Source organism: Chiloscyllium punctatum, chromosome 19, assembly GCF_047496795.1.
Source record: "Chiloscyllium punctatum isolate Juve2018m chromosome 19, sChiPun1.3, whole genome shotgun sequence".
NCBI classification, from domain to species: Eukaryota; Metazoa; Chordata; class Chondrichthyes; order Orectolobiformes; family Hemiscylliidae; genus Chiloscyllium; species Chiloscyllium punctatum.
In genome coordinates this window covers 68,139,281-68,166,244 of record NC_092757.1, presented here as the reverse complement: position 1 = coordinate 68,166,244, position 26,964 = coordinate 68,139,281, and the positions used below count along the sequence as shown (strand labels likewise).

The window sequence follows — 26,964 nt, the reverse complement described above, 5'->3', positions numbered from 1 at the left end:
TCTGTGGAGAGAAATCAGAGGTAACGTTTCAGGTCTGTTCATGTCTCACATTTTTGAGGAAGAGTCACTCGACCCAAATCATTAACTCTGATTTCTCTCCACAGGTGTTGCCAGACCTGCTGAGCTTTTCCAGCTATTTCTATTTTTGTTACAAAACTAAAATAAGTTCGTATCTTGATATTTTCTGATGTATGTTGTATGGCCACTTGTCATTCATATCATAAAACATACACATACCTTAAATGGTTTTGAATATTGGATAAATTTTCAGATTACTGCAACAATAACTGGACTTTTTAAAACTTCATTTATACCAAGAAACTCCTTTTCTCCACATATTATTAATTTTAATTTAATGTCAAGTATTCCTTATTCTCATTCCTGTGGAGAATACGTGCACAGCCATGTGTAATGACAATATGAAATCCATTGCTTCTTTGACTTTTGCTCATAAACAAATGCCAGAGTTAAAGGAAACAATTAATTTGTGTATTCCTGCCGCTATAAAAGCTTATTTGAAATTAGTTTTATCCTATTTTAGTTGTGTAACTTATATTCTACTCCACAAGTTTACAATTAAATGAGGATTTATAATATGGCTATGAACCAAAAAGGAACACTATGGTGTGAATGTTATGCCTATTTCGAGTACAAATGAGGAAATCCCGACAAATCTTCTTGTCAGGTCTCAGTTGCCATTCAGACTGTGCTTCCAGTGTGGAATTCACCAGTCTTCTGCAATTAGAAGGCAAAATGTCCTCTGTTTTAATGTGCACAACAGCTATTAGTGGAAACCATTTTTCATAAAGTTACACTCACTGTAAGAATGGATCAACAGAAAGTAAGAGTAAAGGATTTCTTAATGCAGCAGTGGATGTGCTACATGAAGAGGTTGTTCACAAACTAATCTGTTTAGCTCTCTCTCAGGCATTCTGTTCCTCAGAATGTTCGGAAGGAACTAACTGTCTATGTCAGTGCTGTTTTTATTGTTCAGAGGATTTGCCTTTATCCTTGAAAAAAAATCGAAACCTGAGGAAATTAACTGCTGCTGTCAGGAAACCAGCATAGTTTGCATGCCATGTTGCTATTTCATCCCACAGAGATTTTCTTGTAGTCTTTCGAATGCTTGCTATGCATGTCCATTCTGCTACATAGTGCAAATTGAAATCACTACTTGAAAGTCCTGATGAGTTAGAAGGTTTTCACTGCAAAATCCTTTCAAGTAAAATCCAGCTGCACAATATATGCTCATGACAGATAGATTACTCTCTAACAGTGAAGGGTTATGAACATCCCCTCTGCCCAGCAGGTTGCTATTCTTACACAGCTATTAACATCACCTTACTCACTCTTTGCGTCTAACAATTTCCTGTATCCAACACTGCTTCTTTACTTTCATGGCAAGGTTCACACAGATGGCATATATCCAGCAGGAGAGCAGTATACATAAAGGACATCAGTGCACTCAAAGAAGCCAAGACATGGGATACATAGGCAGAGTGGGGGCAATATTTGCTAAACTCAGGGATAGTGTTCCTCTCCTCATTTTCTTTCTTCATGTACATAATGCCCTAAGAATACTTGAATATATTGTCATCTTACCAACTCTAGATTTTTAAAATGGGGTCAGCATCATTTCTACCTGTTGTACAGTAATCCCTTTCAATTTACCTGAGATCGACATCCTAATGATTAAAGGAGTGTTACTGCCACTGTGGACCATTACCGTTGTCCTGGTAGATTTCCCCCATGAATGGATAAGGATAAAGCCTGACATGAGTTATCAGGTGGAATAAGCAGTCAACATTCTCTGATGTCAGTTTCTGATATCAAAAACTTTCCTTCAGCCTAAATAATGGATACCGGCTGATTCCCTGAAATTAAACAACAAGCGGATTTGCTCCCAAAGACTACAACTCTCGCTCCAGAACCTTAGTCAGACCAATCTCAGTCTCAGGCTCTGTTTCTGTCTGTCTCCTATTTCCCTCATTGACTCCATTACCGTGAGCAGCCATTGAAAAGTTGCTCGGCCTCTGCTCCCTCACTGAACCTTCCTCTTGCTACCTTCCTCACTCAAACTCTATCTCAAAGCTCCTATTGCTGCCTTCCTCATTCCCCTGTCTCCTAAGCCCTCACGAGTAGCAACATAGAAAAATAAGAACAAGAAAATTAATTCAGCCGATCTAACCTGCTGTGCCATTCAATTCGATCATGGCTGATTGAACTTTCAATGCCTTTTATTCCAACCCCTTAACCCTGTATGCACCAGTAATCAGAAATCTCTCAATCTGTACCTTAAACATACTCCATGACTGAACTTCCACAGGCCTCTGCCTTAGATCATTCAAAAGGTTTCCAACAGTCTGAGTGAAAACTATTTTCTCTTCATCTCAGACCGAGTGGCATCCCTCTTGCTTTTAAATTTTGCTTCCAAAGTTACTGTAGGCACTTTTAAAGAGAGAGGCTGGGGAAATAATATTGGAAAACCAAGAAATGGCAGAGGAGTTGAACACATAAGTTGCACCAGTCTTCATAGTAGAAGACATTAATGACACTCAAAAATTGCTAAATAATCAGGAGGGAGAAGGAGAAGAGGAAATAAATACAATGACTATACACTGGAGAAAAAATACTAGAGAATCTGAAAGCCATTTGAAATGATGTATCCTGGGATATTAATGGAAGTAGGTACAGAATTATGGATGTGCTGGTAATAATTGTCCATTAATCCTTAGATTCTAGAGTATTCAGAGGACTAGAAAACTGCCAATTTAACACTTTTAATTGAAAAAGAAAAGGAAACACAAAAAGGTGGTGATAGACCAGTTAACTTATTCGAAAAATGTTAGAGTCTATTACAAAGGATGTTGTAACAGAATATTCAGCAATACATAATGTGATCAAGCAGACCCAACAGGTGGACTTCTTCACCACAGAGAGTTGTTGAGGTATTAATTATATTCCAGGCTGAGATAGACTTTTAATCAATAAGGGAATCAAGGGTTATGGGAAAAATACAAAATCCTGATGTTGAGGATTATCAGATCAGCCATGATTGATTGCATGGAGGAGCAGAGTTGATGGGATAAATGGCCTCCTTCTCCTCTTATGTCTTTTGGTGCTGATTGCCTGGCCAGTGTAAACATCTTACCTGAAGGTACCCTTTCTATTTATTCAAACATTTTGTAAGTTTCAATGAGATCACACCTCATTCTTCACAACTCAAGAGAATAGAGGCACTCCTTGCCCAATTTCTCTTCTTCGGGCAGTCCCACCAACCTGAAAACAAATCTATGAACTTTCATTGCACTTCCTCTATGGCAATAACAAGGAGATCAAAACTGCACACAGCACTTCAGGTGTGGTCTAACCAAGTGTCTACACAATTGAAGCAAGACTTCACTGCTAAAGGTTAACATACCATGAGCTTTCTAATTGCTTTCTGTACCTGCATACTGATGCATCTTCAATGACTTCATTGATGAGGACACCTCAGCTGCTTTGTGCATCTACACTTTCTGATCTCTTATCAATAAACAAATATCCTGCACATCTGTTCTTTCTACCAAAGTGGATAATCTCACACTGTTCCATATTAGATACTTGCTGCTGTGTTCTTTCCCATTCACTAAGCCTGTTCAAATTCTCTTGAAACTGCTTTGCATCATCTTCATACTATGCATTCTCACCCAGGTTTGTGTCATCCACAAAGTTGGAAATATCACATTTGGTCCCACAACTAAATCATGACCCAGCTGTTGTGATATCCCAAGTCACAGTCTGCCAATGTGAGAATGACTCATTCATTTGTCTTCTGTTTTCTGACTGTTTCCCAATCTTTAATCCATGCCAGTACTTTACGACCAATCCCATGTGCTTTAATTTTGATAACCAACCTCCTGCAGGGGATTTTAACAAAACCTTCTAAAAATCCAAGTATACAATGGCTACCAACTCCCCTTTATCAATTCTGTTAATGACATGCTCGAAGATTCCAATGGATTCATCAAATATGATTTCCCACTCACAAGTCCATGCTAACTGTCCAAGTAGATTATATTTATTACATCCTTTATAACCAATCATAGCATTATCCCTACTTTTGATTTTCTTTTTATTGATTCCAAGGATGTATGCTTCACTGGTTGGGCCAGCATTTATTAATTACTTTTGAACTGAGAGCACACATACACCTGCCTCCATGTATGTTGCTATAATCATTCAACCCCAGGTCCTGTGCTGTGTGGGTTGCTCCCAACACAGCCAAACCATTTTCAACAGTTACCACTTCCTATTGTCACCTATTCAGCATTTACGTCTTCCCTGGCTTACTAAAGTAATCCCTTTGTCTGCTCCCAGTTTTTGTTTCTGAAGAAGGGTCACTGGACCTAAAATATTAACTCTGCTTTCACTCCACAGATACTGCCAGACCTGCTGAGTTTCTCCAGCACTTCCTGTTTTTGTCTCTGAATTACTAACCTACTGACAATACCATTGTGACATCAATTCCCCTAAGACTGAAAGATCTGCAGGTCCGTACTTTCTCTCTCCCTCACCCCTTAAATATTGGGGTGATATTTACTACCTTTCTATCTGCAGAAACCATTCTAGAATCAATCACAGTTTGAAAGATGGTCATCAATGTATCCCTATAAGCTGCCTCTTCCAACACTGAGACATAGATTATCAGGTCCTCTGAATTTATTGGCCTTCTGTCCTGTTAATATCTCCACAACCGCCTTCTTTCTAATTCCAGTTTCTATCAATTCCACATTGTCCCTTGGATGTCTGATTTTGGATGATTTCTTGTGTCTCCTCCAGGTAAGACGAGCACAAAGGCATGAATTTTACCCTTTTATTGCTGAAGTTTTTGTCAGGAACATGCATGGTAGGTGGCGCACCAAGGCTTACATTGATTTATCTCGCACAATTCTCTGCTGTTTTGCTCATTAGTAATGCACCTGACCTGTCCGGCACCCCTCCTATGTGCTGATGCGGCAGAAGTGGTGGGGGTGCTTGCTGTTGCCGGGGTACCACTGGCCTCCTGTTTAAACCCCAGCTCCACTTCAGACGCTGCAACCCAGAAACTGGCCTTCGCACTGCAATGCTGTACCATTGCTACTGGTGCAAGGAGAAATGTTGGCACCCCACTTTACCAACAGAGCCCTGGAGATGCGTGTGGGTGGGGAAGTCGCCAGGTTACCAAAGTGGGCCACACTATCAGACACAGCCAGCCAGGACAGAGATAGCCCGGTGTGATGTATCAGGTTATAAGAAACAGCCAGTAGAGCCAAAAGAGGGTTAATGATTTTCTGCTCTCTGTAAGGGTAAATGCTGCCTTTCACTGTTAGCTTCCACTCACAGCATCATCACTATTCAATCTAACTCTGTCATAGTACACACCTCATACCAGAGCTCATGGAAACCCAACTCTCATTCCTGCATGTAGTCCATTCAGTCACTCTCGCCCACCTCATCCTCCCAATCTACACACCTTTCCTGCCCTCTGCTATTCCCACACACACACTCAGCTCTCCTGCTTCTCACCACTAATACTTTTTCTATCCACTTCCATTTGACTCAATCCCTCAATTAAAAACAAAAGTACTGTGGGAGCTGGAAATCTGAAATAAAGAAACAGAAATTGCTTCATAAACTCAGCAGCTCTGGCAGCATTTGTGGAGAGATACACATAGTTAACGTTTGGAATTTGAGATGGCACCTCTGGCAGCTCATTCTGTACTCTCTCTATACCTTCTGCATGAGAAATTCTCCCCCTTAGATCCCTTTTAAATCTTTCCCTTCTCACCTTATACCTATGCCATCTAGTTTTGGACTCCTCTACTCTGGGAAAGTAACCTTGGCTATTCACCATATCCATTCCCTCATGATTTTATACACTTCTATAAGGTTACCCCTCATGCTCCAGGAAACTAGCCCCAGTCTATTCAGCCTCTTCCTGTAGCTCAAAGCCTCCAACCTTGACATCATCCTTGTAAATCTTTTCTGAACTCTTTCAAATTTTGCAACATCTTTCCTATATTGAATGGAAGATCTGTCTCAAGGGACTATGTGTTCAACCCCTACTCTGATTTTCTTATGTTCTTACAATCTTAATGTGGTCTAATGTATCAAATAATCACTGTCACTTGAAAGTGATTGCAATGACATCATCCAAAAAAGAGAACCCTTATCCACTTATCAGGATATCAATTGCAAATTTCTGATTATGACGTCTTAAATGCTCTATTTATTTCTGGCAGAAGCAGTTGTATTCATTAGTTCAAATCCACAGCCAGTAGCCAGTCCACTCAGCTAGCTCTAGTCATTTTAACCACAGTAGATCATATGACAAAAATGTGAGCAACACAGTAATAGTTTTGATTGAAGGAGTGAACAAAACTAAAGTGGTTGAGCTATATGAACAGGTACTGTTTCACATTGATGGTAATTACAGTTAGATGAAATATACAAAGTATAGAGCCACAGAGAATCTGACTCCAAAATATTTGCAACACAGAAACAGACCATTCTCGCCAACAGGTCTATATGCTCCACATATACCTTCTCCCAAGTTTCTTTAGCCAGTCCAATCAGCATATTCCTTTATTCCCTCCTTCCTTGTGCATACCTAACTTCCCCTGATATTTCCAAGTTAACTACAACTACTGTTACTCCCACTGCTTGTTATCTTGAGTAAACAAGTCCTATATTCTAACCATTCTCTGGCTGCAGACATTGCTCCTGAATTCTCTGGTGGATTTGTCAGTGACTTTTTTTTATTTATTAGCCCTCATTCTCATCTTATCTACAAGTGCAAACATTTTTTTCAGTGTACGGCACATCAAAGTCATTCATATTTAGAAAGGAATCCATCAGGTCACTCCTCTGTCTTTTGTACAAACAACAGCCCAACTTGTTTGATCTTTCCTAAGATCAGGATAACACCTCTGCTCTGATATCACTGTAGGAAATCTTCATTGTGCCCTCTCCAGTGCCTGCATGTCCTTTTTTCTGAAATAGATGACAGAACTATTTACAGTATTCCCAAATGTGGTATTAGTATTCTATAAAATCAGTGACTGAAGTGATATAAAACAGAGGCCAATAAACAAATAACTGAATGAACTTGTTAATTTAAAATGTTTGTTTAATATAATTGTTTTCATTTTTGGTTAGACAATTACTCTAGAAAATAGCTACAATAATGATCTAAACTCAGTCACTTTTATAGATGTACACCATTTTGATGCAGTCTCTGAAGTAACATTACATTTGACTCATGGGGCACATTTGTGTGATTAATGAAACATCCTATAGTTAAAGCATGTCTTTGGAACTCAGTCAAGCCTACACTAAAAATGGGAATGGCATAACCAGGGCTCGTTAATTATGACCTTAAGAATGGAGTGAAATGTGAAGACTGGCTTGACATTTTAAGCATAATTGTTGGCTCAGCCTCTGCTGTCACATAGTATTGTTCAGAATTCCTGTTCTATCATTTGAAGTTGTTTTAAATGTGTCAAAATTTTAAATTTGTGCCTCTTCAGTAAATTCTCATTGTTAAAGCCCTACATATATTGTACTGTCCATTGTGTACAGCAGGAAGATTGTGTTCTCATGCACGTACCCAGTATAAATGGTGGTGACCATCTTTTACTTAGTTTAAAATTCTGGAGTAGCCAATAACTGTCTGTTTTGTATTTGAGAATAGATTTTCTGAGAATCAGCAATCTCATGCAGATTGCTACTCCAGGCCCTTCCTTTTCCCCAAAAAAGGGAATTTCACATTTCTGAGAGGAGATTCCAATGAAGTCTCCTTCATGCTTCCATTTTGATGGTTGTTTTGTAGTGCAGCACATTCCTATTCACAGCTGCTGTGGTCAGCAATTTAAAGGTTCACACAACCACAGCCGCTATCAAGCTGTAAGTATGTAAGGTAAGTGTAATGTTAGGGTGCTGGGAGGGTAAGGTGCCCTACAGGTAAGTAGGCTGCCAGGTTGGAAGGGTAGAAGGTGCATTGGATGCTGGCTGGCTAGGGTGTAGGATACCAGAGAGTAGGATTCCAGGATAGAAGGTTGCTAGGTACATAAGGAGTCAGCTGGGTAGTGGTAGGTTGCTAGGTAAAAACAATGAGGGCTTTTGCCCGAAACGTCGATTTTGAAGCTACTTGGATGCTGCCTGAACTGCTGTGCTCTTCCAGCACCACTAATCCAGAAGTAGGTTGCTAGGTGACTAGAATGCCAAGTGGGAGGGGGGAAAGGAGCCAAGTTAGTATAGAGCCATTGCAGGGCAGCATGGTGGCTCAATGGATAGCACTGCTGCTTCAGTGTCAAGGACCCGGGGTTTGATTCCATCCTCTGGTGACTGTCTGATTGGAGTTTGCACATTCTACCCATGTCAGCATGGGTTTCCTCCAGGTGCTCTGGTCTCATCCCACAGTCCAAAGATGTGCAAGTTAGGTGGATTAGCCATGGGAAATGCAGGGTTACAGGGATAGGGTAGGGGGTTAAATTTGGGTGGGATGCTCTTTGGAGGGTCGGTGTGGATTTCATGGGCTGAATGGCCTGCTTTCACACTGTAGGGATTCTATGATTCTGTGGTCCAGGATGCATGGGAGCCAGATAAATGGTGCAGTTTTGGGTAGATTGCAAGGGGTGTGAGAAATTGGATCTGACGAGTTGGGGAGAGTAGATGTTTGGGTGGTGGGTGGTGATGCCAGGGTTCAGGCCTGAGGGATGGCAGGGGTTGGATTGGTGGTGGTAGCTGGGGGGTTGTTGAGGTTGGGTCTTGGGTCAGTGGGAGTTGGATGTGTTTGGACTGGCTGTTGGTGCTCGGATGTATAAGTGATCAGGAATTGGTGTAGCTGGGGGCATATGACATATCAATGGGATCAATTAAGCAAAGTTGAGTATATATTTAATCATCTAACTTTTCCTGAGTGACTGGTTACTTAATTTCATCAGAACCCTCAATGCTCTGATTTAAATGGAGACTTTTGGAGAGTTCTGAGCAGAGGGGAATTGTCCAGTGAAATGTTCCTTTACCTGCTAATCCCTTTGGAGTCTGCTACGTTGGGGATTTTGCACAGGCACTACTCTTTGATGCTTGAAATAGGATTGTTTAGCCATCAGAAAATCCAGACCAATATTTCCTTCTTTGTATAAGCACAGACATACACATTCACGAACTCACTTTACTGTATCAGGAAATAAGCGAGACGTAGTTACATTATGAATTTTTGGTTTTATAATCATGCATTTGCACAGCCATCTGTGATGGGAAGAATTTGGAGACTGCATAAATCTTCATCAGAAACAGTGATTGTTGGAGGTGGTGGGTTGTATGGTGTCGGGGAAAGTGAGGACTGCAGATGCTGGAGATCAGAGTCAAGATTAGAGTGGTGCTGGAAAAGCACAGCAGGTCAGGCAGCATCCGAGGAGCAGGTAAATCGAGGTTTTGGATTCCTGATAAAGGGCTCCTGCCCGAAACATCGATTTTCCTGCTCCTCGGATGCTGCCTGACCTGCTGTGCTTTTCCAGCACCACCCTAATCTCGTATGATGTAGGGACCTATCCGCATATAGACCAGTGGCCCAAAATCACAGATAATGTTTGTGATGTTCTAAGGCATCAAGTGCAGCTGGCATTCTGTGGAAAGCTGACTGAATTTCCCACTACCTACTCAGTACTGTCTTCTAGGATCAACCTTTATCAATGTGCAAGGTGCTTTCTTCTGGCTGTAGGCTTTATCCTGGATTGGCACCACTTCATGAACTCAGGCTGCATTGCTCGAAGGGACAATGAGTGGGATGCCCCAAGGCAGAGGCAAGGTTGATTGCTGAGCTAGGCTTTCAGTAATATAGAATTGAAACTAGAAATTTGGATGAGTTGAAGTTAAAAGGGTGGTGAATTCACCAGAATTCCACAAGAGACTAGAAACATTGAACCTGGAGCTGAGCAAGGCACATATGAGATTATCAGTGGCAAATGAATGGGCTGAGGAGGATGTGGAGCTGATTGATGGCAGGAAGATCATGCAGTCTCTTATGTGAGCAGTAGCTTAGCTTCAAGTAGAATATAGTCTGGTTTGGCCCTGTGTGTGACAAGGAAAGAGAAAGAAGAGGTTACAAATGTGTACTTGTTGTTTGGAATAAAATGATGTATTTCAGTAACAAGACTTTGTTTATGGAGCATGTAACCAGTAATGCATACTTTACATCAACACTGCATGCATTTGTACTGATCTTTGATTTGGCCATTTAACACAAATAAGTTAATTTCTTCAAATGTAGCCATTTGGATACAGAACTGGCTCGAAGGTAGAAGACAGAGGGTGGTGGTGCAGGGTTGCCTTTCAGACTGGAGGCCTGTGACCAGCGGTGTGCCACAAGGATCAGTGCTGGGTCCATTGCTTTTCATCATTTATGTAAATAACTTGTATGTGAACATAGGAGGTATGGTTAATAAGTTTGTAGATGACACCAAAATTGAAGGTGGCAGATAGAGTTCAATTTAAATAAATGTGATGTGCTGCATTTTGGAAAGGTAAATCAGGGGCATAGGTTTAGAGTGAGATGTGATAAATTTAAAAGGCTACTCTTTCACGCAGGGTGTGGTATACATATGGAATGAGCTGCCACAGGCAGTGGAGGCTGATATAATTACAACATTTTAAAGACATCTGGATGGGTATATGAATAGAAAGTGTTTAAAGGAATATGAGTCAAGTGCTGGCAAATAGGACTAGATTAGGTTAGGGTGTCTGGTTGGCATGTATGAGTTGGACCGAAGGATCTGTTTCTATGCTGTACATCTTTATGACTCTATTTGCATACCAAATGCATGAGAAAATTCTATGTTCTATGACAACCTGCACAAAACTGAAACAGAAAAATCAAAGCTATAACTTCTAAATTATTTGATTCTCTTTACCGTCAACTTGTTTGTGAATTAATGTCAGATTCGTGTCTTTTAATTGTTGTGTGTTTAAAAAACTATGTGCTACAAGGAGAAAGAACTGTTTGTAAAAAAAGCAGGGACTTACCAGGATGGTTGCATAATCTCACAGCAAGGAATTCAGAACCAGTAGTGGACTTTTGTTTGTAACTCTTGGTTCCTGTGATGTGCAGATGATCAGGAGCAGAGAAAGTGTATACAAGCAAAGCTGGATTTCAGTTAACTGAGCAGGTTGGAACTGAAAACACGATACAGAGACATAGATACTGCGAGAGAAAGCCAACAAAATTGTGCAGTTGTTCTCTCCAACAGAAAGGGCCTGTTTTCTGCGGTGTGGAAAAAAACTCAGTTTAAACTTGAAGAAAGCCAGTAGCTTTTCCTGTAGCAGTTGCTGTGAGTTGTGACTTTTGAATTGACAAGCAGGGCCATTTTTTAAAGTCTAACAATTGTTTTGTACTTCTTTCAAGCCAGTGGGAGTTTCCAAAGAAAAACAACTGGGGGGTACCTAGAGCTTGGCTAGCTGAAGTAGGATCATCTTATCCTTAGATAGAGGAAGCAAAGAACATTGAATTGACATTGCAGTTTTACTGTACCTCTCCCAATAATCTAGGTTCCCTGTTGATTTGGCTGTATGCATTGTATTAATAAAAATCATCATGGGATAATTTGTGGGCGGCATGATGGCACAGTGGTTAGCACTGCTGCTCACAGCGCTAGAGACCAGAGTTCAATTCCCGCCTCAGGTGACTCTCTGTGTGGAGTTTGCACGTTCTCCCCGTGTCTGCATGGGTGTGCTCCGGTTTCCTTCCACGATCCAAAAATGTGCAGGTTAGGTGAATTGGCCATGCTAAATTGCCTTTAGTGTTAGGTGAAGGGGTAAATATAGGAGAATGGGTCGGTGTGGACTTGTTGGGCCAAAGGGCCTGTTTCCACACTGTAAGTTATCTATCTAAATTAGAGTTTTATGTTATATGCCAATGGTTTAGAGTTTTTTTTTATTTGTAGCTATAGTCTAATTATTCCTATTAATTCTTGTTTGGTATAGAAGCCTGGTTCATGCCTTTGATCAATCTCAGTCTGAATGTCAGATTAATTGGGATACTGTGTGTACATTTACAGTGTGCTATCCTAGGAGGCCATAATGTTTGATATAAAGGACTAATATATTAAAATGAAAATGAGAACGGTTAAAAATTGATACTATTGCGGATGCTTATCATTTGTATCTGCGGAACAAATGGTAAGCATCAATAAGATCTACAACAATGATTAAAAATTGGTAATTGGAGGCTAGAATTGGGAGTGTGCAGTTACCTAGGAAGGTTGCAGTACTCGGAGAAAGTGAGGACTGCAGATAGTGGAGATCAGTGTCGAGAGTGTGGAAAAGCACAGCAGGTCAAGCAGTATCTGAGGAGCAGGAGAATCGACGTTTTGGGCATAAGCCCTTCATCAGAAATGGTTGCAGTACTGGGGAGATTAGAGATCAGAAGCAATGAGGCAATGAAGGATTTGAAAAGAAGCAGAAAAATTCCAAAATCAATGCAGCTCTTAAGTGTGAGGCTCTATAGGTTAGTGCTGAGGGGATTTATAAGTGAATGGGATTTTTGCAATTTAAGATACACACAGCAGAGATATAGATAAACCCAGGTTTATTGCAGTTCGAATGTGAAGAGACCAGTCAAGAGTACATTGCAATAGTCAAGTGAAGAGGTAACAAAATGATGGATAAAGTGTTTTAGCAGCAAATGAGTTGACCCAGGATGCAGCTATTAGTGCTACAAAAGGTGGAATTTATTGACCATTCGTCATTTACCCAAATAATTTGCTCTAAATATCTGAGAATGTATTACCATATTGCATAAATAAAATGTTAAGATAATTGGATAAATAACAACTTTATATGTAGCGATTAAATAATGCCAACGGACTACTGTGCATGACGTGGATGGAAAACAAAATAATAGCAATTAAAAGAACACATAGAAGAGTGAATAAACAAATGTTGGAGCATGATGCTTTTATATCTTTGAAATCTTATTGATCTTTAGATTTGAGTCTTCTTTTTTGTGTGTTTGAGCACAATGGTGATCATTTCTGTTCTAATCGTAAGCAATCAGGGTGTTTGAACCTTAATTGAGTTTGCAATAGTCTCACAATTCAATGGGATTGAATTAAAGATTGTGAAATACCAGAATCAGTGAAGACTGCACATTGCTTTTTTATCTGGACTGTCATACACTTATGGGCAGGATAGACAGGCAGAAAATTATGAACCTTAATGACCCTCAATGCATGTGCTGTGAGAGCCAGGGGAAAGAAATCTCAGGTGTGATGGTGCAAGAGTGTGCAGTCTGTATTAAGACCTGCACTCAGTGATAATTAGTTATGAAGAGTGAGTGTATGAGCTGACGCAGATGCAGCAGGAGATTGAGCATAAGCTTTCCATGATGGAGTCACAGTACAAGGATGGCATGAGTCACCAGTTAATGGGGGAATTGTTGACTTTCAGTAAAATATAAATATATTCAATAGCATATTGTTCTGGAATTGGGTCTGAAGGCTAACCAATTTCTTACTTTTTTTTTCAGTAACACTTATATTATGATTCATCCTCTGAAAGACTCAATATAAACCATTCGCATATTTGGAGTTGAGTGTACCAAACATAGCTTGCTGAACTTAAGATTCCTTTTTGTTCACACTTCTTTTTGTGGAAGTAAAGAATAAAATCAAAACCTTTTCCATTTATGATGGAACTGAACAATTCCCTTTTGGCAATCGATGAGCAACATTCCGAATTTTGCCAGCAGAGTAACTCTCTTACATGTCAATTTATAGTTTGCAAGTAGAACTGTGCAATTCTAGCTGGGATGAATTGAATAAAAATAGGGCAGGGTAAACAACAATATCCTTTTCATAGATTTATCCAAGAATGGAAATAGTCTTTTTATTTTCCAACTATTAATATTAATGGATAAGGTAGATGTTCCAATGGACAAAATAGACCCTCACATTTTCTACACCCGTAAAGGAAGAAATTTCAAAGAACTCAACAACAAATTGGATTTATATAGCACTTTTACCATAGAATAAAATGTGATGAGTAAACTCACAGGTGAATTAAGGAATAAAGGAAGAGGAGAAATGAGATGAGGCTTGGTTAAAAAGATGAGTTTTCAAGGGGGTGCTTAAAATGCAAAGATAGTATTGAACAGTCAAGTCAGTTAATGGATGGGATTCCACAGCATGAGGAATGGGGATGTAAATTTGCATAGGAAATTACATAGGAAAGACGAGGGATACAGCCAGAGGAATAAGACCATAACATATAGGAGCAGAGTTCAGCCATTTTGTCCATTGTGTCTGCTCTGACATTCGATCATGACTGATACATATTTCAATCTCATTCCCCTGCCTCCTCCCCATAACACTTGATTCCCCCTTACTAATTAAGAACCTATCTATCTCTGTGTTAAATACACCCAATGGCTTGATCTCCACAGCCTTCTGTGGCAATGAACTCCACAGAGTCACCACCCTCGAGCTAAAGAAAGTCTTTGTTATCTCAGTTCTGAAGGGTCGTCCTTTCACTCTGAGGCTTTGCCCTTGGGTCCAAGTTTCTCCTGCCAGCGGAAACATCTTCTCCATGTCCGTCCAGGCCTCTCAGTATTCTGTAAGTTTCAATCAGAGCTCCCACCTCATCCTTCTAAACGCCAGTTACAGACCCAGAGTCCTCCACTGCTCATTATATGACATAACAGAGTTTTGAATGTCTCTAAGGCTGAAATTGAGCTCTTCAGCACTGATATTTCTGCCTGAAAATTATCAGAGGCAGGAGTCCAAACCCTGAGCTGAAACAATATTTGCTTTTGATGCTTCTCTTGAGCACTCCAGAACCTCTACGGATGCTTAATTCCATTGGCATCTTGACATAACCCTCAACGTCTTTTCCTGAACTCACTTCCAAATGGAGCAGTTATTGGTCGTATGAGAAACAGGTGAGGTGGGACTAGGGTGACCATCTCCATTGTCATTTTTAATTTTGACACTAGCCTTATACTTACTCAAACATAGGACAGGGACTGCTCATCAAGAATGCTGATAAAATCATTACACCATGCGTTGGGATGGAAACATATTGGAGGAATCCTCCAATCCTTTTTCATTCTCTCTATACTTGAGTACTGAATATTTCCACCATGATATAAGGAAAATAGCCATCTCTATAATTGCAATGGTTAAAAGCTAAACTTTGCCTTTTTTCTCAAATTTAAAGGACAAATATAATTGTCAATGGTGGAAATGAGAAATTTAAGCAGAAAGCAATGTAAATGTGCAGTGACTATCTAAAGAGAAGTGGGGTGGTATGGTGGCTCAGTGGTTAGCACTGCTGCCTCACAGCGCCAGGGACCTGGGTTCGATTCCACCCTCGGGTGACTATCTGTGTGGAGTTTGCACATTCTCCCTGTGTCCGTGTGGGTTTCCTCCCACAGTCCAAAGATGTGCAGGTTAGGTGCATTGGTCATGCTAAATTGCCCATAGAGTTAAGTGCATTAGTTAGAGGGAATGGGTCCGGGTGGGTTCCTCTTCAGAGGGTTGATGTGGATTGGTTGGGCCGAAGGGCCTGTTTCCACATTGTGGGGAATGTAATCAACATTTAACTTTGGTGGATTATATACCCAAGGCATTAGCTTCACTTTCTGTCTCACAAGTTGATCTTTCAACAATGTTCTATTGAAAGTGATATTGCTATACATAGCAATTATACATGTCGTGCTGCAATCATCAATATATTCCCCCTCATTTTTACCAGCTTAGGCTGGGTATATTTTGGATATTTCATCACAGGGCTTTCTGCTTTAATCTCTCTAAGTCAAACACAACTTTTTCCATCTCCAATATTTTGATATGTTAGGAATCAAAACATTCAACAAAGAAGAAAAATTACTTTATTTTTCCATTCTTTGTTTTCCTTTTGGGTAATTCATTGCAAATAACAAATTCATCTTTTATCACTGGAAACTCCTGGATAATAATCCCTAGAGGTTGACACTTTAGCAGTACATGGAAAAGTCCTGGAGAAGAGGGCAACCCATTTTAAAGATATCAGTATTTACCTCTTAAAGCCATTTTCACAAAGGTTTTCAGTGTTGAGTCACACAACATTGGCTAAAAAATGATTGCTGCAACATACTGTAATAAAAATGTATTGTTTACAAAGAACTGGTCAATTCTCCTTGTCGTTTCAGGCCTTGGACAGTCAAGTTACAAAAGTTCCTCAGAGTGTCCTTGATCAATGACTGTAGCGTCATTGAAGAATTGGTCAAAATCCTGAATTTGTGCTAAAATCGGAACTGTTCAGGAGAATGTCTGACGAAATCGCAGTGCAGTTGTGTTGCAGAGCAGGCTAGGTGTGTGAGCTTCCCCTCACTTTGCCATATGTATATCATATTGGTATAGAGAGAAAAGAGAATTTTTTCATCTCTAATTTTGTTGTTGTTTTATACCTTGCCTATTTTGCTCACTTCCTTTCCTCATGGTTCCTTCACCTTGCTTTGACAGTTTTGGAATTCTTTCACTGCAGCTCTGTCCACTTCGCAAATCTCCATCCCCTCATTCCAGTCTCTAATCAGCAACAATGTCACAACTCAAAAACTTCCTCAGCTCCTCCCTTTCCTTGGGAAACCACCACACTGTCTCATCCCCTCCCTTTCCTGCTCTGCTCAATAATATCGCAGACTGTTCTATCCTAGTGGTTCCCAAATTGCTCGCTGTTTATTCAAAGAAACTGTTGGCTCATCAATTGTTTCTCTCCCTCAGCCTTTGCCCTTTTTTCATTCCTGCAAATTTCCCACTGAAGCTGCCTGTTGTTCCCTGCATAAGATTAGTGGGCTCTGCTGTTTCTCTTGAGCAATCATGATCTTGTTTACCTTCCAACATCCCCGTACTGGCTTCGTCCTAGCTGTCCATCTCCCAAGCTCCTACATTTTCTGTCTCCAGCCTCACTGCTACCCTTCCCTTCTTTCAACTCCATTCCCCATATCCTCCTCCTACTTCCCCACTACTACTCCCATTTTGGCTCAATTATTAGCTTGCATTCTAACCTTGCTTGTCCACAATATTGTCCTTGGTCTTGACTGGTGCTTTTCTGAGATCAACTGATATTTTAAAAAAATCGAAGATACTTTGTAAAGCTCTTAAGATTTGAACGACAGCTTGAATAGCTTATATGTCATGCTTCAAGCTCATGCATTTTTTGGAATTGCATTGCAAAGCTGCAATACGATTGAGGTGAATTTTACAATGGCATGGTGAATAATACTGCAGTTTTGTTTATTATTATATATACAGTGATGTACCAGCCTCTCTGCATGTGTTTTTTTCTAAATTCAGCAGGACTCTGCCAAGAAAATTAATTTCTAATTGGCCTGGCAACTTCTGTCACTGTCGTGTGGAAGGTTAAAAATGTAAACTGATTGCTTTAATAAAGTGGTAGAAAAAAAGCTTCTGTTTCATGTTGCAAATGTGGATTAAAAAGCTCTGAAATCATTTATGATGCAGCTACTAAACTGTACAGTCTTAATGCTTTGAAGCAGTAAGTTTATTATAATTCACACATCCCACCTCCTGCTATTAGTTGGATTTTGTTTCCCACAAGCAGTTGAGGTCACAGCATGTTGCTTAATTATTAAGAGCTGTATGATTAAGTAATTTAAAAGCCACCATTGGTGATTCCACTCCCCCAAGGAGATATTATGTTGGTCCACATAACATATACAAATAGACTTTTTATTATATATTATCTTGTTAATCTTATATTATTTCTGCTTTCATTATATGAACCAATATGACTTCCCATATATGCGTTGGGTTTGCCCATATATCAGTTGGGTTGACATAATATTACACACAGATGGAATATTATGTACTAGCAATCTCCAGTTTGGTTCATTAGTATCTAAATGTTTCATAACGAGGAGAGGAAATCATTTTAAAATATAATTTAATTAATTGCAATACTGAAAAAGAAAAGCAAACCTGAATCAAATCACTGTTTATGTTGGTGAGGCCAGTCGTGATTAAGTGTATGTGAGACTAAAAGAGTGCTGTTTGGGTAAATATAGCGTCGGTGAATTTACACTCACATCTGTTTCCAGCATATTTCAGCACTGCCTGCATCATACCAGGTTAGTGGTGTGTGTCAGGAATATCACACTCACTATGAAAAGACAAGGAACTTTCCTCACATAATCTTGAGATCGAATCAGTTAGCAGTAAGTTAAAGATATTGATATTATTGATTCTGGTGTATTTTGATGCTGAATTTCACTATTTGTGGCATAGTTAAGATAAAGTAAATTTGACCACTGTCCATGATGCATCCAGATCAGTTCTCTCTTATCTTAAAAACAATCATTTTAGATTATCGAGAGTTCAAATCATTTCTCAGAAACTCTGCATCTTGGTCTTTGAGTCCATTCCCTCTCCTGCTCCTGCCTGCAAAATAGTTTTAATGCAGTCGTGGATGACCTTTGGATATCAACCAGGAAAGGGAGCACTAAAAAGCAGGAGAACTTGGGACAAGAACAATGAGCAGGGACCATACACACAGCAGGTCTTTTGGGAGCACTGCTGTGCCTTGGTTTCTTTGAGGAATGCATGAAATGGTATCACTTTGTAAAGGAAGCTTTCACCAAGCTATATCATTGGCTTCAGTGTGGACAGATTCCTGCCAGGATGTACAGGCAATATCAGCCATAACTTTACATCAGGAGGAACATTCATGTTTCTTACTGAGAGGCAAAGCAATGCAGCACAATGCAGAAATAAGAACAGAACATGCTACAAGGACCTGCTGTCCAGCAATGTGAGTAGGGAAAGAACAGAGTGAATGTTTCAAGTCAATGACCTTTCATCAGAACTGAGAAACATTTGAGGTTTTGAGCCAGGTTTGCTAGGACAAAGGAAATGTGGTGGGGTAAAAGATACGAATGATACAGGAAATTGTCTCATAGGAAATTGAGATGGAGCAAGAAAGGGAACAAAAACGTGTCATTAGATCAGCTGTGGAGCTGACTAACAGTGAAACTAAGAGAAAAATTAAGAAAACCAAAACTTGTTATTTGACAGTGTGCCACGTCAATCTCACACCTACATGTACAAGCATGCTTCCACAATAAACACACCACACATGCAGTAAGCAAACAGCCATGTATCCGAGCCTTAGAGGGACAGTCCTCCCTGCTCAGTCAGAGGCAACTGGCAACATCAGTCAAGGGCAGCTTCCAATAGAAGTCCAAAGGATTGACTACAGTCTGGTATCTGGTTGTGTTGTGCTCCATCAAGAGATTTGTGCCTCAGTTGGTCACAATCAATTCTATGGCTCTATAGCAGCTAGACCAGAGGTTAGGACCAATGCAGCTGGGGACATCTACAGGCACCAGTCATCTGGTCAAGAAGGGGTCCTAGGAGGATCCATCCAGAGAAGACAGGGGAAAGGGATTTAGGGGGTGGGATATGGGGGGCTACCGCTATGGGAAAGAGACTTGGGAGCCTATTGATTGATAATTGGGCTGCAGGCTGGGCAGAAGTTGGAGGGAAGAAAACCTTTGATAGGGCACAGTAGTATTTGTAAAGAGAGACCCAGTAAACTGGAGGTGGGAACGAGCTCATGTGAGAGGACTGTTCATCAATGGTCAGAAGTACCCTGGCTTTAAGAGTGGGGAAAATGTACAACCACACCACGCATGGTCACCCTAAAAGCTAGGAGTTTGGGGAAGGGGGACAAACGTGGGCAAGGGCAGGGTCATATTGACAGATCAAATGGCAACTGGAGGAGGTGCGAAGCCTGTCAGGAAGGAGATTTGGATATTTGGTGTCTCACCAACACCTAGAAGCAGAGGTAGTTTGTCCAGACATGCCAAGGCTCTTCTCGGATCATTTTTCGTTTGAATTTCTGTCAGTCAGATTGGGGCAGGCAGGGTGAAAGGTGCAACCTTGATAACCTCTGGTGTTCTTAAAGGAGACTGCTGAGGGGCCTGTGTTTGGTACCTGCTTTAGCTGGGTGCCTCCTAGCATTACCCTGCCCCCTTGTGAGGAAGGGGCAACTGGAGTGTGAGTGCATGTGGATAAAGGCCACTCCACCAGCTTCTCTCCTGCCTGGAACTGAGAGGACATCCAGTTTTTGACAGGTGACAGTAACCTGGTGTGTTTCTTCCTTAGCCAGCCATGGAACTGTCACTAACGTGTGCTTTCAAGCTTTCTAACATGAACCTTCCCACCAAAGTGCCACTATCTGAGCAGGTGTGCAGTGCAAGAGGCAGTCTTCCCAATGCTACTTCTGAGGCCTCAGTAATCAAGTCCTGGGAGGTTGAGGAGGTGGCCTATGACAGACAGCAGGCTGTTTTTCCACTGACATCCTATCAGTACCTTCAAGACATGAGAGAGAAGGTATCCCACATTTTGGTTAGAATTGGTGTGGATATTGAGACTGACAGTGAAGTGACTGACAGTTAGTGTGGAACAAAGAGTGATGTGTGCTCACTTTGTGGGACATGGAAATCTCGGCCTCCCTGTCGAACCAATCCTGATCTTTTCCTACGAGCTCCAGAGTTTCATCTCTCGGGACTGAGGAGTCTGATGTCAGGCATCTCTTCATCTATCTGGGCCCTTGGTGTCCTATAGTGAGCTATTGTCTCCTGTAATGAGAGAAAGAGAGGGATTGATCTGACAGTGGATGGTATGTCTGTTAGTGTAGACATGGGAGGAGGAAAGGTGTTGAGGGGTTCTGAGACAACACAGAGGCCAGTGCAGGATTAGTGGGAGGCAAGTGATTGAGGCAATGGTGAGAGATGCTGAACATGAGCTTAGATGGGCAGTGGGTGCTGACAATCATCCTGGGGGCCACTTCCCCACACCATTGAGACTGCACAGACCCGGGTGATGACCTTGGAGCAGGTTGGTAGGATCTGATGACACAGACCCCTCTGCCAGTCCTCCGGAAAGCTGGTACCCCTCCTTTGCTCCAGGATCTCTAGCTCCGTGTTGGGAAAATCGCAGTGACGTCTTCACACTGTGTCCATCACTGAGCAGGGCAGTTTCTGAATGCCAGAGCTCATCCGAGTGCACAGTCACCTTCTATATATGGCACAGGAGCACTGATGCTGATATCCGGTGAGTGGTGAGTTAGTTCAGAAAGGATCTTCGCTAAGATGGGGGATGAGTCAGATGGGAGGGATCCATAATGAGGCTTGGTAGGACATTAATGAGGTGAGTCAAATGCCTTGGGGCAGGAAATCTGGCAAAAATGCAAAAACCTTTTGACAAATCTATTACAACTCATACTTTATCCAAAAAATGTGAGGTCCAGCCTGTGGTCACCATTATTAAGACTTGCTTTCAATTCCGGATTTATCAATTGAATTTGAATTCCATGAATTGTTGTGATGGGGTTCAAGCCTGTGCTCCAGGGTAGTTGCCTGCGCACTACTTTCCAGTATCATTTCCTCTATGCTATTGTCTCTTAATAAGGCCTTAAGTAATGCTTCTGCAGCCTGGATGGTCATGAAGATTTTCATCAGTGCAGCCCTGAACAGATACAGTAAATCTTTTGTATCTGCGAAATCATGTATAACAAATTTGTCAAAAGTAAGTGATGGTCCATCTGGGGGGGATGATCGAGTACCCATGATTTTGAACTTATTTTGATGGTTTCTCACTCGCAAATTTCATCATTTGTGGGGGTTCTCAGGAACAGAACCCTCATGGATACAGAGGAATGACTATACCCAGGTATGTGTTCATCTGTGGAATGCTAGAGCAGTGCCTTCAAGGGGAAATCATGAACCAAGTGTACTTCGGGCCATTCCTGTGTGTTCACTGGTGTGGGCAGCAGAGTGAATGTCCCATTTAAGAGCTGGCTGCTTTTAAATAGTGTTAAAGAAGCAGATGTGCTCCTCTTCAAAGCCTCAAACAGATGGGCAGCCTATGTGAGCCTGGACTCTGTTCTGGGAATTGCAAAGTCAGGTGGATGTGAATGAATTGGAGAGAGTACAGAAGTTTACGATAACAGTTCCAGGGATGTGAGACTTCAGTTATAAGGAAATTAGGACTGTTTCCTTGGAGATGAGAAGGCACAGAAAAGATTTGAAAGAACTTTTAAAATTTGACAGTTCTGGACAAGGTAGATTGGGAGAAACTGCTCCTGCTCCCAAAAGGATGAAGAACCAGAGGGCACAGGTTAAAGTGTTTTGCAAATGAAGCAAGTGAAATTGTTTACAGACTGATTAATATTTCATTATGGCAAATAAAGTTGATAAGGCATAGAAAGGTGATAAATAACATTTTTTCACACAGTGAGTAGTTGGCATATGGAATGCCCGGCATGGATGTGTGATGGAGTCGCAGTCAGTTGAGGCATTCAAGAGGCATTGGATGAATATTTAAATCAAAATGACTTACTTATGTTGTTAAAGGTGCTGTGCCTTTGAGAGCTGGTCAGGTGACCTAGAGGGGCAGAGCTTGGCTCCAGTCTTGAACTGGCTGTGGAGGTGTCAGCGTCATCAATAAAGTATTCCTGCTCTAGTTTGCCTTTTATCTATCTTGTATATAATTCCTGGTTCCAAACAAAATAAATCATATTATTGTTACAGGGACGTGGCAGGAAATTGAAACTGTTCAAAATAGTCAGGGAGCTGCTGCAGAGATGATGGGCCAAATGGCTGTCTTCTGCACCACAACATCTCTGTAATTCTGCTTTGACTGATACTCTGCATGCCATTGTCTGGAATTACTGAAATATTTCTTGCAATGTGTGGATGATCTGGAGAGTCCAAGAGAATAGACCAACCTGTATTTTTGGTCTTACTGTAACAACGGCCTTCAATGTATTTTGATAGGTTTGCTCTGGTTGAACAGCAGAACGTCATATTCAAGAATGTAAGTGCAACTGACACTTAAAGCAGTAGATGCCAAGAGTTAACTATTTTATTGGCAGATCTTCAAACAGATGGTATTGTGTGCTATGCCTTATCAACTTTATTTGCCAGAATGAAATGTTGGTCAGTCTTTAAACAATTGCATATATCTTGGTCTTTCAGTTTTGCACATTTTCTGATATTGGATGAGAATCAAATGCACAAACAACATTATGTGCAGTGTGATTGGATTCCAGCACTCAATTTTCAAGCTCTATTTATTGGGTAAAACTTTTTATGCCTTATAATTCCTGAATTTCGGTGAAAGCTTTCTCCATTGATCATTCTACCTCGCCAGAAAGATTAATCATTATTAGAAATAGAAGAGTTGCTGTGTCTGGAGCCTTTCTGCTTTGTTGGAACAATTTTGCTCTGTTGGTGCATGTTTAAATCATCTTCTTCTGAGCAGACTTTGTTGCAGGTCCAATGTTTCATTAGAAAGTGGATGAAACATCTAAATAAATTAAAAATTATATCTTACAATAGTTTATGACTGAGTAATCATGTCGCTGAAGTTTGAATGGAACCGTTCTTATCCTGGCCTCTCTGCTGCCCAAATACTCCCTCAGAAGGATGAGCGAAGTTGATAAAAATCCAGGTCACTGTGTTTGCTAATAAGCCATGAGGGTCAAGTAAAAGTTAGTTATGTGCTGCTGGTAAATTTCTTTCTTGAAACCTGGATATCAAGGTCAGAAATAGCATTTCCTTCCCTTTCTGAAAATATATTTGAAACTTAATGAACAAATGCAGGTTAGACCAGTGTTTTTTAATGAGTAATAGATTACAGGGAGTATTTCATTATCAGGCAAATCATGTAGTATTTCATTATGATTGAAACAGTATGTTGTACACTGCTAAGGTGAATCCTCATCCCTTTGAGGCCTCAAAAACTAATTGCTGTTAAGTAAACAATTGGTCATTAAGTGAGAATCTTAATTGCCATTTAGGTTCCAACTTCAAATTGTAGCATTGTTTCATTTTTTTTGAAATATGATTGATAAGGTCAATTAGGAAGTTTCAGACATTGCGTCAAGTTCTGTTATGAAAAGTGCTGCTCATTAAGCGTCTTGTGCAGTTGTACTGAAGGGCAACAACCGCTGCAGCAGAAAGATTTTCAGTGAAGAGGATCAAGCAATGGAAACACTTTTAGGCAGAAATGAGGAGCACATCATGCAGTTGTGTGCAGTTATCCTGTAAATAGTGAAGTGGTTGTGAGGATGAATTAATTTATAATTAATTAATTTGATTAATTATTAATTAATCAAAAATAAGTATTAACTTTCCCGTAGCCAATAACTGCCTCTCTAAAGCCTGTCCACCATCTACAAGGGACATGTGAGGTGTGATGGAGTGCTCCCACACTTGCCGGGAGGGTTGCAGCTAAACAACACTGAAGAAGTTCGATACCATCACAGGCAAAGCAACCCACTTTATGAACATCCCATTCAGCACCTTCACCTCCCTTCACCACACAATGACAGCAGTGCGCACCATCTACAAGATGCATTGCAGCAACTCATTATAGTTCCTTCAGCAGCAGCTTCGAAACCATGACCAGTACCATTTCAGAAGGACAGGGACAATGGATATATAGGAACATCACTACCAGAAAGTTCTCCTTCAAGACACAGACCATCCCGACTTAGAACAAAATTCTCATTCTTTCACTCTTGCTTGGTTAAAATCCTGGGAACACCCTCCCTAATAACACTGTGGGTGTCCCTACACACCACGGACAGCAATTCAACAAGGCAGCTCACTATCACCACCTCCAGGGCAATTAGAGACAGGCAATAAATGCTGCACCAATCAGCAATGCCCACATTTCCTGACTGAATTAGAAAACATTATTTGTTACAGCATCATTTTAAAGTTTTACCGTTTTAGTGTGTATGTTTTCTCCTAATGTTTCTATCAAATTGCATCACCTCATTCTTTTCTATGTTGCCTTTGATCTGCCATGGTCCTGGTAATTCTACCAGTCTGGGAGAAAGTGATGACTGCTGATGCTGAAGATTAGTCTACCAGTCTGTCTACGTCCTATTGAATTTCAACACAATTTTCTTCACTGTTGATCACACATCCAAATTTCATTTCATCCTCAAATTTTAAAATTGTACTCTGCAACCCCGGGTTCAAATCATTAATGTATACATGTTCCTTTATTCCGCACTGGGGCAATGAACTGGAGCACGGCAGCTACATGTCACCTCAAGTTGATGGTGAAAAATGAAAGGATCAGAAACAATTTCAACTACGTGAAGAACTTGAAACGATGCTTACCAGCAGTCTGTCCCATTTACGACTCTGCACTGTAAATTCTAATAAAGTCGTAAAGTATATAATGTCATAACATCTCGTTTCACTCAATTGCCTGCAAATGCTGTTTGGGATTTTTACAGAAAACAAGATGAAGATTTTAATTTTTCTCTGGAGCTTTATATAAACTACTGAATATTCCAATCTAACTTAAGTATGAAACCATTTATCATTTCTTACTGCTGATGGACTGCTACTCTCATGGCAATCTGAAGTGTTCTCTTCTTGAATTGGATAGAAATGCAGGAAAGCAAATAGTGTGTCCTGCTTTCTGACCTGCATTTCTCGAGGTAGAATGAAGTGGTGGGGCGCTAACATTATCTAACATTTAAAAAGCAGTTTGTGCCTGTAATTTCCTGCACAATGAATCAGAAGGTGCAAACCAAGCACTTAACCTGGAGGGTCAGCAAATGGAGATTGAATCACTTCATGCAATTTGCACATCTCTCTTGTGACTTGTGTACCATGAACAGGCCAGCTAACTTTTAGACAAACTCAAACTGATTAATGGGTGGAAGGAGTTGGAAAATGAACATTATGTACAATATCCGATTTTTGAAATGTATTTAGACAATATGGCTTCACTGGATGAGCCAGCATTGTCTGTCCCTAATGGCCCCTGAGCAGATGGTGGCGACCTGTCTTCTTGAACCACCACATTCCATGCGCCCGCACCCCTCTTAGGGAGGGAGTTCCGAGATTTTGACCCAGTGACAGTGGAATGATGATGATATATTTCCAAGTCAGATTGTTATGTGGCTTGGAGAGGAATTCACAGGCAGTGGTGTTATCATGTATCTCTCATCCTTCGCGATGGTAATGGCTATGGATTTGGAAGATGCTGTCTAAGGATCCTTGGTGAATTGTAGCATTGCACCTTGTAGGTAGCACACACTGTTGCCATTGTTTGTTGTTCGAGAGAATGATTATTTGTTGACATCGAGCAGGCTGATTTGTCCTGGACGGTGTCAAGGTTCTTGAGTGAAACTGCACCTATCTATCCATCACACTCCTGACTTGTACCTTTTAGATGGTGGACAGATTTTGGGGAGTCAGGAGGCGAGTTACTTACTTACTTCTGACCTGTTCTTCTAGACACAGTACTTATATAACTAGTCTAGTTCAGTTTCTGGCCTTTGGCCAGGCAGTTGATAGTTGGCGTTTCAACAATGTTATTGCTTTTGAATGTCATTAGATGGTTAGAGTCTCTTTTGTTGGAAAATATGATTGGTTATCAGTCTTTTTGTCATTTTTGTATAATTTTCCTATATTTTGTTGGGCTGTAAAAAGTTTTCTTTTAAATTAAAGAAATCATCTGTTACTCGTTTCCAACCTCCCAGTCTTAAACCAGTGTTCTTTATTTTTGTCTCATGGTTACTATGACAAGTGGGGATTGGTTAGTTCAAGTGACTGGATGGCTAGTTTTGTTGCAGAGTGATGCTAATTCTCATAGCAGCTGAGGGTACCACAAAGTCCCTGCCTTTCCATCTTCACCCTTCAGCTAAGGCATGGTGACCCTCAGGTCAAACTCTCCAACAGTCGTCTCTCTCTCTCTCTCTCTCTCTCTCTCTCTCTCTGTCTCTCTCTAAGGAGGGAGCAGCCTATGGTCCTATGGGACAATGGCGATTACTAATATGACAGTACAACTTGAAAGGACATATTTTTGATATCATCACTATATTGAAGTATATGATCTGAAGATATAAAGATCT

At 40.7% G+C, this 26,964-nt stretch overlaps 1 protein-coding gene across 2 annotated transcripts in view; it reads left to right on the top strand.

Annotated features, from left to right (window-relative positions):
• LOC140491438 (double C2-like domain-containing protein beta) overlaps positions 1-26,964 on the top strand; it is a 280,010-nt gene that overhangs the window by 110,467 nt on the left and 142,579 nt on the right. The gene's annotated exons all lie outside the window — the stretch shown is intronic.